The sequence below is a fragment of the Salvelinus alpinus genome, chromosome 5 (assembly GCF_045679555.1).
Source record: "Salvelinus alpinus chromosome 5, SLU_Salpinus.1, whole genome shotgun sequence".
NCBI lineage: Eukaryota > Metazoa > Chordata > Actinopteri > Salmoniformes > Salmonidae > Salvelinus > Salvelinus alpinus.
This window is the reverse complement of record NC_092090.1, coordinates 98547320-98560947: the sequence shown is the minus strand read 5'-3', so window position 1 is coordinate 98560947 and position 13628 is coordinate 98547320.

Sequence of the window (13628 nt, the reverse complement as noted above, 5' to 3'; positions counted from 1 at the left end):
TCACCCTCTACCCTCCCACCTCTCCCCATCACTCTCTCGCCTCCTCCTCCCCATCCCTTCTCACCTCCCCCTTTCTCCTCGCCCCTCTCCCAGTCCTCTCCCACCTCTCCCCACTCATCTCTCACCTCCTCCCCCCCCATCCCTTCTCGCCTCTCCCCTCTCCAGTCTGTTTTTTACAGTGAAAAAACAATCTGAGGATTACGCTATGTGTGAGTGAGGATTACGCTATGTATGACACATAGCACTTACAGTATGCTGTTTGTCTATGCATGGCACATCCTATGTTACAATTAGTTTGACACAGTCTGTCCCCCTAAGAGACCCAGAGGTCTGTCGAGGTTGCCATGGTCCTCGTTTCTCACAGGTCTGTAATGGTAGCCTGGCCAGGTTGCCATGGCTGTCTCTCTAGATGGCTGTGTATGGTAGTTTAGTTGAGCTATAATGGGGCCAGAGTGACCAAGCACTGACTCCCCACCAATCCAGATGAGATATGGGCTGTGCCTTAAAACATTACTACTAAAGCCAATGTAAGATACCTGGAAGACCAACTCTTAACAAAATGTCCCTTTTTTCCTGATTTTTTTGGGGGGAAGGTTTGTCTAGTTATCACTTTGTTTATTCAAGCTTACGTACCGGCCTTCGTCAATCATTTTTATTTTGGCTATCCTCCAACGATTAAGAACAACAAACAAGACATTGACCTGACAACATCCTGCCGTCAGTGTCTGCCTCCTCCACACAGGGGTTGATTATGCTATACAGGTATGTGGCACTTGGCACCTACTGCATGTTGGTTGTCTGTTAATGGCTGTAGTGACTGACTAGTGTTCTGTGTCCTGGTTGGTTAATGGCTGTAGTGACTGGCTAGTGTTCTGTGTCCTGGTTGGTTAATGGCTGTAGTGACTGGATAGTGTTCTGTGTCCTGGTTGGTTAATGGCTGTAGTGACTGGATAGTGTTCTGTGTCCTGGTTGGTTAATGGCTGTAGTGACTGGCTAGTGTTCTGTGTCCTGGTTGGTTAATGGCTGTAGTGACTGACTAGTGTTCTGTGTCCTGGTTGGTTAATGTCTGTAATGACTAGCTAGTGTTCTGGTTGGTTAATGTCTGTAATGACTAGCTAGTGTTCTGGTTGGTTAATGGCTGTAATGACTAGCTAGTGTTCTGGTTGGTTAATGGCTATAATGACTAGCTAGTGTTCTGGTTGGTTAATGGCTGTAATGACTAGCTAGTGTTCTGGTTGGTTAATGGCTGTAATGACTAGCTAGTGTTCTGGTTGGTTAATGGCTGTAATGACTAGCTAGTGTTTTGGTTGGTTAATGGCTGTAGTGACTAAGCTATAGGGCGTGTTAGGGCCAAGACTACTGTGTGTTCTATATCTCCTTCCTGTTTAGGACCAAGGCTACTGTGTGTTCTATATCTCCTTCCTGTTTAGGGCCAAGACTACTGTGTGTTCTACATCTCCTTCCTGTTTAGGGCCAAGACTACTGTGTGTTCTATATCTCCTTCCTGTTTAGGGCCAAGACTACTGTGTGTTCTACATCTCCTTCCTGTTTAGGGAAAACTGTTGTGGCAACAAAACCCAGGAATCAGGGAGACTGTTGTCATCCAAACGCTGTTTCATCTTTTTCCTTGGTTGGAGGTCATGGCTGCCATGTCTCCATCTGCATCCCAAATGGCACCCTATTCCCTATATAGTGCACTACTATAGACCAGAGGCCTATTCCCTATATAGTGCACTACTATAGACCAGAGCCCTATTCCCTATATAGTGCACTACTATAGACCAGAGCCCTATTCCCTATATAGTACACTACTATAGACCAGAGGCCTGTTCCCTATATAGTGCACTACTATAGACCAGAGCCCTATTCCCTATATAGTACACTACTATAGACCAGAGGCCTATTCCCTATATAGTACACTACTATAGACCAGAGGCCTATTCCCTATATAGTACACTACTATAGACCAGAGCCCTGGTCCCTATATAGTACACTACTATAGACCAGAGGCCTATTCCCTATATAGTGGTACTACTATAGACCAGAGGCCTATTCCCTATATAGTACACTACTATAGACCAGAGCCCTATTCCCTATATAGTACACTACTATAGACCAGAGCACTATTCCCTATATAGTACACTACTATAGACCAGAGCCATATTCCCTATATAGTGGTACTACTATAGACCAGAGCCCTGGTCCATATATAGTGCACTACTATAGACCAGAGGCCTGTTCCCTATATAGTACACTACTATAGACCAGAGCCCTATTCCCTATATAGTGGTACAACTATAGACCAGAGCCCTATTCCCTATATAGTGGTACTACTATAGACCAGAGCCCTGGTCCCTATATAGTGCACTACTATAGACCAGAGGCCTGTTCCCTATATAGTACACTACTATAGACCAGAGCCCTATTCCCTACATAGTGCACTACTTTAGACCAGAGCCATATTCCCTATATAGTGCACTACCTTAGACCAGAGCCCTATTCCCTATATAGTGGTACTACTATAGACCAGAGCCCTATTCCCTATATAGTGCACTACTTTAGACCAGAGCCCTGTTCCCTATATAGTACACTACTATAGACCAGAGCCCTATTCCCTATATAGTGCACTACTATAGACCAGAGCCCTATTCCCTGTATAGTGCACTACTATAGACCAGAGGCCTATTCCCTATATAGTACACTACTATAGACCAGAGCCCTATTCCCTATATAGTGGTACTACTATAGACCAGAGCCCTGGTCCCTATATAGTACACTACTATAGACCAGAGGCCTGTTCCCTATATAGTACACTACTATAGACCAGAGCCCTATTCCCTATATAGTACACTACTATAGACCAGAGCCCTGTTCCCTATATAGTACACTACTATAGACCAGAGGCCTATTCCCTATATAGTGCCCTACTTTAGACCAGAGGCCTATTCCCTATATAGTGCACTACTATAGACCAGAGGCCTATTCCCTATATAGTGCACTACCTTAGACGAGGGCCCTATTCCCTATATAGTGCACTACCTTAGACCAGGCGCATAGCGCTCCGTAGTGCACTATATAGGAAATAAATCAAATCAAATCAAATGTTATTTGTCACATGCGCCCAAAAACAACAGGTGTAGGTAGACCTTACAGTGAAATGCTTACTTACAAGCCCTTATTAACCAACAACGCAGTTTTAAGAAAATACCAACAACAAAAAAAGTAAGAGATAAGAATAACAAATCATTAAAGAGCAGCAGTAAATAACAATAGTGAGGCTATATACAGGGTGTTACGGTACAGAGTCAATGTGGAGGCTATATACAGGGTGTTACGGTACAGAGTCAATGTGGAGGCTATATACAGGGGGTACTGGTACAGAGTCAATATGGAGTCTATATACAGGGGGTACTGGTACAGAGTCAATGTGGAGGCTATATACAGGGGGTACCGGTACAGAGTCAATGTGGAGGCTATATACAGGGGGTACCGGTACAGAGTCAATGTGGAGGCTATATACAGGGTGTACCGGTACAGAGTCAATGTGGAGACTATATACAGGGGGGTACCGGTACAGATTCAATGTGGAGGCTATATACAGGGGGTACCAGTATACAGTCAATGTGGAGGCTATATACAGGGTGTTACGGTACAGAGTCAATGTGGAGGCTATATACAGGAGGGTACCGGTACAGAGTCAATGTGGAAGCTATATACAGGGGGGTACCGGTACAGAGTCAATGTGGAGGCTATATACAGGGGGTACCAGTATAGAGTCAATGTGGAGGCTATATACAGGGGGTACCGGTATAGAGTCAATATGGAGGCTATATACAGGGGGTACCAGTATAGAGTCAATGTGGAGGCTATATACAGGGGGTACCGGTATAGAGTCAATGAGGAGGCTATATACAGGGAGTACCAGTACAGAGTCAATGTGGAGGCTATATATAGGGGGTACCGGTACAGAGTCAATGGGGAGGCTATATACAGGGGGTACCAGTATAGAGTCAATGTGGAGGCTATATACAGGGGGTACCAGTATAGAGTCAATGTGGAGGCTATATACAGGGTGTTACGGTACAGAGTCAATGTGGAGGCTATATACAGGGTGTTACGGTACAGAGTCAATGTGGAGGCTATATACAGGGGCTACCAGTATAGAGTCAATGTGGAGGCTATATACAGAGTGTTACGGTACAGAGTCAATGTGGAGGCTATATACAGGGGGGTACCAGTACAGAGTCAATGTGGAGGCTATATACAGGGGGGTACCGGTACAGAGTCAATGTGGAGGCTATATACAGGGGGTACCAGTATAGAGTCAATGTGGAGGCTATATACAGGGGGTACCAGTATAGAGTCAATGTGGAGGCTATATACAGGGTGTTACGGTACAGAGTCAATGTGGAGGCTATATACAGGGTGTTACGGTACAGAGTCAATGTGGAGGCTATATACAGGGGGTACCAGTATAGAGTCAATGTGGAGGCTATATACAGAGTGTTACGGTACAGAGTCAATGTGGAGGCTATATACAGGGGGGTACCAGTACAGAGTCAATGTGGAGGCTATATACAGGGGGGTACCGGTACAGTGTCAATGTGGAGGCTATATACAGGGGGTACCAGTATAGAGTCAATGTGGAGGCTATATACAGGGGGTACCGGTATAGAGTCAATATATACCGGTATAGAGTATAGTATACCGGTATAGAGTCAACATGCCACGCGTGTTTGGTTGCCCTTTGACCCTTAGTGGTAAAACGCTCTCCTAAAGACTGAAGATCAGGAACGTGTCCAAGCTGCCTCTGAATCTGTTTTACCTTACGCCCACTAAAACACTTTGAAAACATGGTGCATAGAAGTGTTTCTTATTGGTTGGACACGTTCAGATAAGAACCGACTTCGTTTCAGACCATTTTCTTCCGTTTTATACCATCTGAACCATCAGAAAGTTTTCACACCCCTTGATTTTTCCCCCACATTTTTTTGTGTTACAGCCTGAATTTAAAATGGATTAAAATGGCCTACACACAACAGCCCTAAATCTCAAAGTGGAAATATGTTTTATTTTTTATTTTTTTACAAACTAATTAAAAATTAAAAGTTGAAATGTCTTGAGTCTTTAAAGATTCAACCCTTTTGTTATGGTAAGGAGCCTAAATAAGTTCAGGAGTAAAAACTGTGCTTAACAAGTCACATACTAAGTTGCATGGAACATGATTTTTTTTATGACTATCTCATCTCTGTACCCCCACACATACAATTATCTGTAAGGTCCCTCAGTGGAGCAGTGAATTTAAAACACAGATTCAACCACAAAGACCAGGGAGGTTTTCCCAATGCCTCAAAAAGACCAGGGAGGTTTCCCAACGCCTCGACAAAGATCAGGGAGGTTTTCCAAATGCCTCACAAAGACCAGGGAGGTTTTCCCCAATGCCTCAACAAAGACCAGGGAGGTTTTCCCCAATGCCTCGACAAAGACCAGGGAGGTTTTCCAAATGCCTCACAAAGACCAGGGAGGTTTACCCCAATGCCTCACAAAGACAAGGGAGGTTTCCCCAATGCCTCAACAAAGACCAGGGAGATTTACCCAATGCCTCACAAAGACCAGGGAGATTTTCCCAATGCCTCGACAAAGACCAGGGAGGTTTTCCCAATGCCCCGCAAAGACCAGGGAGGTTTCCCCAATGCCTCACAAAGACCAGGGAGGTTTTCCCAATGCCTCGACAAAGACCAGGGAGGTTTCCCCAATGCCTCGACAAACACCAGGGAGGTTTTCCCAATACCTCAACAAAGACCAGGGAGATTTTCTCCAATGCCTCGACAAAGACCAGGGAGGTTTTCCCCAATGCCTCACAAAGAGCAGGGAGGTTTCCACAATGCCTCACAAAGACCAGGGAGGTTCCCCCAATGCCTCACAAAGACCAGGGAGGTTTCCCCAATGCCTCACAAAGAGCAGGGAGGTTTCCACAATGCCTCAACAAAGACCAGGGAGGTTTTCCCCAATGCCTCGGCAAAGACCAGGGAGGTTTTCCCCAATGCCTCGACAAAGACCAGGGAGGTTTTCACAATGCCTCTACAAAGACCAGGGAGGTTTTCCACAATGCCTCACAAAGACCAGGGAGGTTTCCCCAATGCCTCACAAAGACCAGGGAGGTTTTCCCAATGCCTCACAAAGAGCAGGGAGGTTTCCACAATGCCTCAACAAAGACCAGGGAGGTTTTCCCCAATGCCTCGACAAAGACCAGGGAGGTTTTCCCCAATGCCTCGACAAAGACCAGGGAGGTTTCCCCAATGCCTCGACAAAGACCAGGGAGGTTTTCCCCAATGCCTCACAAAGACCAGGGAGGTTTCCCCAATGCCTCGACAAAGACCAGGGAGGTTTTCCCCAATGCCTCACAAAGACCAGGGAGGTTTCCCCAATGCCTCGACAAAGACCAGGGAGGTTTCCCCAATGCCTCACAAAGACCAGGGAGGTTTTCCCCAATGCCTCAACAAAGACCATGGAGGTTTTCCCCAATGCCTCGACAAAGACCAGGGAGGTTTTCCAAATGCCTCACAAAGACCAGGGAGGTTTACCCCAATGCCTCAAAAAAGACAAGGGAGGTTTCCCCAATGCCTCAACAAAGACCAGGGAGGTTTTCCCCAATGCCTCACAAAGACCAGGGAGGTTTTCCCAATGCCTCGCGAAGAAGGTCACCTGTTGGGATGGGAAACAATTTTTAAAAAGGAGACATTTAACATCCGTTTGAGCGTGGTGAAGATATTAATTACACTTTGGATGTTGTATCAATAAACCCAGTCACTACAAAGATACAGGCGTCCTTCCTAAGTCATTTGCCAGAGAGGAAGGAAACCGCTCAGGGATTTCACCATGAGTCCAATGGTGACTTTTTATAGCAGGTAAAGAGTTTAATGGCTGTGATAGGAGAAAACTGAGGATGGATCAACAACATTGAAGTTACTCTACAATACAATTGACAGAGTGAAAAGAAGGAAGTTTGTACAGAAAATATTCCAAAACATGCATCGTGTTTGCAACAAGGCATGAAAGTAATTCTTGAAAAAAACTGGCAAAACAATTAACTGAATACAAAGTGTTATGTGTTTGGGGTCAAATCCAATGCAACACGTTACTGAGTAGCACTCTCCATATTTTCAAGCATAGTGGTGCCTGCATCATGTTATGGGTATGCTTGTAATCGTTAAGGGCTGGGGAGTTTTTCAGGATAAAAAAATAAACGGAATGGAGCTAAGCACAGGAAATATCATAGAGGAAAACATTGTTCAGTCTTCTTTCTACCAGACACTGGGAGATGAATTCACCTTTCCGCTGGACAATAACCTAAAATACAAGGCCAAATATACAATGGAGTTTCTTACCAAGAAGACAGTGAATGTTCCTGAGGGGCCAAATTACAGTTTTGCCTTGAATCTGCTTGAAAATCAATGGCAAGACCTGGATGTTTAGCAATGATCAACAACCAATTTGACAGAGCTTAAATAATTCTGAAAAGAATAATGGGCAAATGTTGCACAATCCAGGTGTGGAAAACTCTGAGAGACTTACCCAGAAAGACTCACAGCTCTGAGAGACTTACCCAGAAAGACTCACAGCTCTGAGAGACTTACCCAGAAAGACTCACAGCTCTTAGAGACTTACCCAGAAAGACTCACAGCTCTGAGAGACGTACCCAGAAAGACTCACAGCTCTTAGAGACTTACCCAGAAAGACTCACAGCTCTCAGAGACTTACCCAGAAAGACTCACAGCTCTTAGAGAATTACCCAGAAAGACTCACAGCTCTGAGAGACTTACCCAGAAAGACTCACAGCTCTGAGAGACTTACCCAGAAAGACTCACAGCTCTGAGAGACTTACCCAGAAAGACTCACAGCTGTAATCACTGCCAAAGGTGCTTCTATAAGTATTGACTCAGGGGTGTGAATACTTATGTAAATGTAATATTTCTGTATTTAATGAGAAAAAAAAATGAAGAAAAACATGTTTTCACTTTGTCATTATGGGGTATTGTGTGTAGATGGGTGTGGAAAAAAATCTATTTCATTAATTTTTAATTCAGACTGTAGTCAAGGGGTCTGAAGACTTTCTGAATTCCCTGTGTCTCCCAGAGCTATTCATTTGATAAACACCCTGCAACGGGAAATGTATCCATTGTGACAGTCAGCAAAAAGACCTGCAGCTTCTCATTGATTGGTTCTGGTGGGTGTGCAGTTCTCTTCTGATTGGGTGTTCTTTCTCTCCAGTTGTGTTTTCCATAAAAGGGGGCGTGTCGCCTGCTGAAAAAAAGTCGCACACTACGTGGTGAATAGGGTGAGTAGCCTTGGGAAGCTAAAGGGGTGTGGTCAAGGCCACCCATGGAAGGGGATCCTGTCAGGGAACCTACTGATAGTTAGGTCTTAAACAAGAGGTATGTGGTGCTGGTGTTATTGTTATATATTAGTTCGGTCTAGAGCCTGGACAGAAAAGACACTGCATGTGTTGCCACATAGCTCATTAAGTACCAAACAGGGAGCTGGTGTAAGTTTCTCACAGAGACGGTCACTGTAAAGTGGAAAGGGCATCATTCTGGCACCACTCATTCTGGCACCACTCATTCTGGCACCACTCATTCTGGCACCAGCTTTATGCATATGAAGGGACTTTTTAGGTTTGTGTTGGTGAAGTGAAATTCTTGAGAGTTACTATATTAACGGAAACAGACGTTTTGCCCCAGTAGTTTTTCTACTCTACTGCATGGTGGAAAAGTCCTCCCACATCTCCTCTGCTCTCACTGTTCATCTGTGGGCTGAATCAGCCTCTCTCTCTCTCCATTCTGCTTCTCTCTCCATTCTGCTTCTCTCTCCATTCTTCTCTCTCTCCATTCTCTCTCTCCATTCTTCTCTCTCTCCATTTTTCTCTCTCTCCATTCTGATTCTCTCTCCATTCTGATTCTCTCTCTCCATTCTTCTCTCTCTCCATTCTGCTTCTCTCTCTCCATTCTTCTCTCTCTCCATTCTTCTCTCTCTCCATTCTGATTCTCTCTCCTTTCTGATTCTCTCTCCATTCTTCTCTCTCTCCATTCTGATTCTCTCTCTCCATTCTGATTCTCTCTCCATTCTGCTTCTCTCTCTCCATTCTGATTCTCTCTCCATTCTGATTCTCTCTCTCCATTCTTCTCTCTCTCCATTCTGATTCTCTCTCCATTCTGATTCTCTCTCTCCATTCTGCTTCTCTCTCTCCATTCTGATTCTCTCTCTCCATTCTGCTTCTCTCTCTCCATTCTGATTCTCTCTCCATTCTTCTCTCTCCATTCTTCTCTCTCCATTCTGATTCTCTCTCTCCATTCTGATTCTCTCTCCATTCTGATTCTCTCTCTCCATCCTGATTCTCTCTCTCCATTCTGCTTCTCTCTCTCCATTCTGATTCTCTCTCCATTCTGATTCTCTCTAACGACCATCATGTTGCTAATTAGCCTTCTACTCGGGGCTCTATTGGTCCCTCTAACCACTCAAGGCAAATGCATCGAAATATATAACTGTATAGCCCTTAGGCGATGCTGTTGGTTCGTTGATTGTACAGGGCGTCTTACTATAATTATAGTGAATTTGAATTTTATTTTGAATAACCTAGTAATAGAGGATTTATATATATATTTTAAATAATTACTAGACTGACACTGACACCTTAAGCTATACAGAATATCTCACCATATACCGTCCGTTTCCATCTCCTCTCTCTGCTCCATTGCTTTCTCCAGTGAGTAGAAACAGGGGCTGTCAACAGTTTATTAATGAAATATTTCTCGTTGTGAAAACTTTTTTTTTTTCACTATCAATATTCCTGAACAGATTTCACTAGGTTTCCCCAAACTAAACACTAGGTAAATGCAGGAAAAGGGTTGGCGAGCCTATGGCACACAGAGTTTTGGCAGAATATCACCTGTCGCATAGCGAGAGGCTGCAGCTTCTCAAAACAGCGGTTGATGCCTGGAGTGAAATAACCAGAGTAACCTGAAAAACAAAACCAGTGGAAAGTTGTCTCCATCCACTATTGGATATGGATTACGTGTCATTCCCCTGCCCCTTGTTTCTGCCAATTTGATAATCAACCATTCTGAATCTAAACTAATTTTGACATATTACTGAAGACAAATTACATTTGAAATAGTGAAAATATGATAACTTGATAACTTGATGTGCAGCCTGAGGCATGGAACAGAATGCAAGATTGTTTTTGTTACTTGGCAGATCATCAGCACATCATGCAGCCCATTTCGAAGATATTCTAAGATTGGTATCATTCACAACTAAAGTTTCCAAATAACTCTAAATCTAGCATATAGGACCTGTTTCAGAACTATCACTTTTACGCTCAACATAGCCACTTCATATATGCATACTCGCTCCAAGTCTGAATACTTATATAAATGTGATATTTGCAAAAATCTCCCCCAAAACAGTTTTTGCTTTGTCATTATGGGGTATTGTGTGTAGATTGATGAGGGTGGAAAAAACTATTTAATACATTTTAGAATAAGACTGTAGCGTAAAACAAAATGTGGGAAAAAGTCAAGGGGTCTGAATACTTTCGAAACTAACTTAGCGTCTAAAACATGTAGAAGTTATTTTCCAGATGTTATCCTCAGTGACGTATTTGGGGGGGGATCACGTGTTTTTGGAAAACCACAACGAGCTTTAGGGAAGAGTGAGGTTGATTTCCTGATCTCCGCTTGTCCCACCACTGAACGTGGGGAATTTGATTGAGTGTGTGCATTCGTAGTTAAACGTGTGCCTTTCATGTGCTTTTTACTGAGGAGTGGCTTCCGTCTGGCCACTCTACTATAAAGGCCTGATTGGTGGAGTTCTGCAGAGATGGTTGTCCTTCTGGAAGGTTCTACCATCTCCACAGAGGAACTCTGGAGCTCTGTCAGAGTGACCATCGGGTTCTTGGTCACCTCCCTGACCAAGCCCCCCCCCACCCCCCCACCCCCCACCAATTGCTCAGTTTGCTCAGGTCGGCCAGCTCTAGGAAAAGTCTTGGTGGTTCCAAACTTCTTCCATTTAAGAATGATGGAGGCCACTGTGTTCTTGGGGATCTTCGATGCTGCAGAAATGTTTTGGTACCCTTCCCCAGATCTGTGCCTCCTCACTGTCCTGTCTCGAGGCTCTACGGACAATTCCTTCAACCTCATGGCTTGTTTTTTTTTGCTCAGACATGCACTGTCGACTATGGGACCTTATATAGACAGGTGTTTGCCTTTCCAAATCATGTCCAATCAATCGAATGTAAACAGGATGCAACGAAGCTACATTTTGAGTCTCAAAGCAAAAGGGTCTGAATACTTACAGTAACAGTAAAAAGTTTGGACACACCTACTCATCCAATGGTTTTTCTTTATTTTCTACTATTTTCTACATTGTAGAATAATAGTGTAGACATCAAAACTATGAAATAATACGTATGGAATCATATAATAACCAAAAATGTGTTCAACCAATCAGAATAAACTCAGCAAAAAAAAGAAACGTCCCTCTTTCAGGACCCTGTCTTTCAAAGATATTTCGTAAAAATCCAAATAACTTCACAGATCTTCATTGTAAAGGGTTTAAACACTGTTTCCCATGCTTGTTCAATGAACCATAAACAATTAATGAACATGCACCTGTAAAACAGTCGTTAAGACACTAACAGCTTACAGACGGTAGGCAATTAAGATCACAGTTATGAAAACTTAGGACACTAAAGAGACCTTTCTACTGACTCTAAAAAACACCAAAAGAAAGATGCCCTGGGTCCCTGCTCATCTGCGTGAACGTGCCTTAGGCATGCTGCAAGGAGGCATGAGGACTGCAGATGTGGCCAGGGCAATAAATTGCGATGTCAGTACTGTGAGACGCCTAAGACAACGCTACAGGGAGACAGGACGGACAGCTGATCATCCTCGCAGTGGCAGACCATGTGTAACAACACCTGCACAGGATCGGTACATCCGAACATCACACCTGCGGGACAGGTACAGGATGGCAACAACAACTGCCCGAGTTACACCAGGAATGCACAATCCCTCCATCAATGCTCAGACTGTCCGCAATAGGCTGAGAGAGGCTGGACTGAGGGCTTGTAGGCCTGTTGTAAGGCAGGTCTTCACCAGATATCACCAGCAACAACATCGCCTATGGGCACAAACCCACCGTCGCTGGACCAGAAAGGACTAGCAAAAAGTGCTCTTCACTGACGAGTCGCTGGTGAGTTTTGTCTCACATGGGGTAATGGTCGGCTCTGCGTTTCTTCGTCGACGGAATGAGCGTTACACGGAGGCCTATACTCTGGAGTGGGATTGATTTGGAGGTGGAGGGTCTGTCATGGTCTGGGGTGGTGTCTCACAGCATCGTCGGACTGAGCTTGTTGTCATTGCAGGCAATCTCAACGCTGTGCGTTACAGGGAAGACATCCTCCTTCCTCATGTGATACCCTTCCCGCAGGCTCATCCTGATATGACCTTCCAGCATGACAATGCCACCAGCCATACTGCTCGTTCTGTGTGTGATTTACTGCAAGACAGGAATGTCAGTGTTCAGCCATGGATGGCGAAGAGCCCGGATCTCAATCCCATTGAGCACATCTGGGACCTGTTGGATTGGAGAGTGAGGGCTAGGGCCATTCCCCCCAGAAATGTCCGGGAACTTGCAGGTGCCTTGGTGCAAGAGTGGGGGTAACGTCTCACAGCAAGAACTGCCAAATCTGGGGCAGTCCATGAGGAGATGCACTGCAGTACTTAATGCAGCTGGTGGCCACACCAGATACTGACTGTTACTTTTGATTTTGTCCCCCCCCCCCTTTGTTCAGGGACACATTTCTGTTAGTCACATGTCTGTGGAACATGTTCAGTTTATGTCTCAGTTGTTGAATCTTGTTATGTTCATACAAATATTTACACATGTTAAGTTTGCTGAAAAATAAACACAGTTGACAGTGAGAGGACGTTTCTTGTTTTGCTGAGTTTATATTTGATATTCTTCAAAGTAGCCACCCTTTGCCTTGATGAAAGCTTTGTACACTCTTGGCATTCTCTCAACCAGCTTCATGAGGAATGCTTTTCCAACAGTTCAAACATATGCTGAACACTTGTTGGCTGCTTTTCCTTCACTCTGCAGTCCAACTCATCCCAAACCATCTCAATTGGGTTGAGGTCGGGTGTGTGAAGGCCAGGTCATCTGATGCAGCACTCCATCACTCTCCTTCTTGGTCAAATAGCCCTTACACAGCCTGGAGGTGTGTTGGGTCATTGTCCTGTTGAAAAAATGATAGTCTCACTAAGCGCAAACCAGATGGGATGGCGTATCATGCTGGTTAAGTGTGCCCTGAATTCTAAATAAATCCCAGACAGTGTCACCAGCAAAGCACCCCCACACCATCACACCTCCTTCTCCATGCGTCACAGTGGAAACCACACATGCAGAGATCATCCGTTCACCTACTCTGCGTCTCACAAAGACACGGCGGTTGGAATCAAAAATCTCAGAATCTCAATCTCATCAGACCAAAAGACAATCTACCGGTCTCATGTCCATTGCTCATGTTTCTTGACCCAAGCAAGTCTCTTCTTATTGGTGTCCTTTAG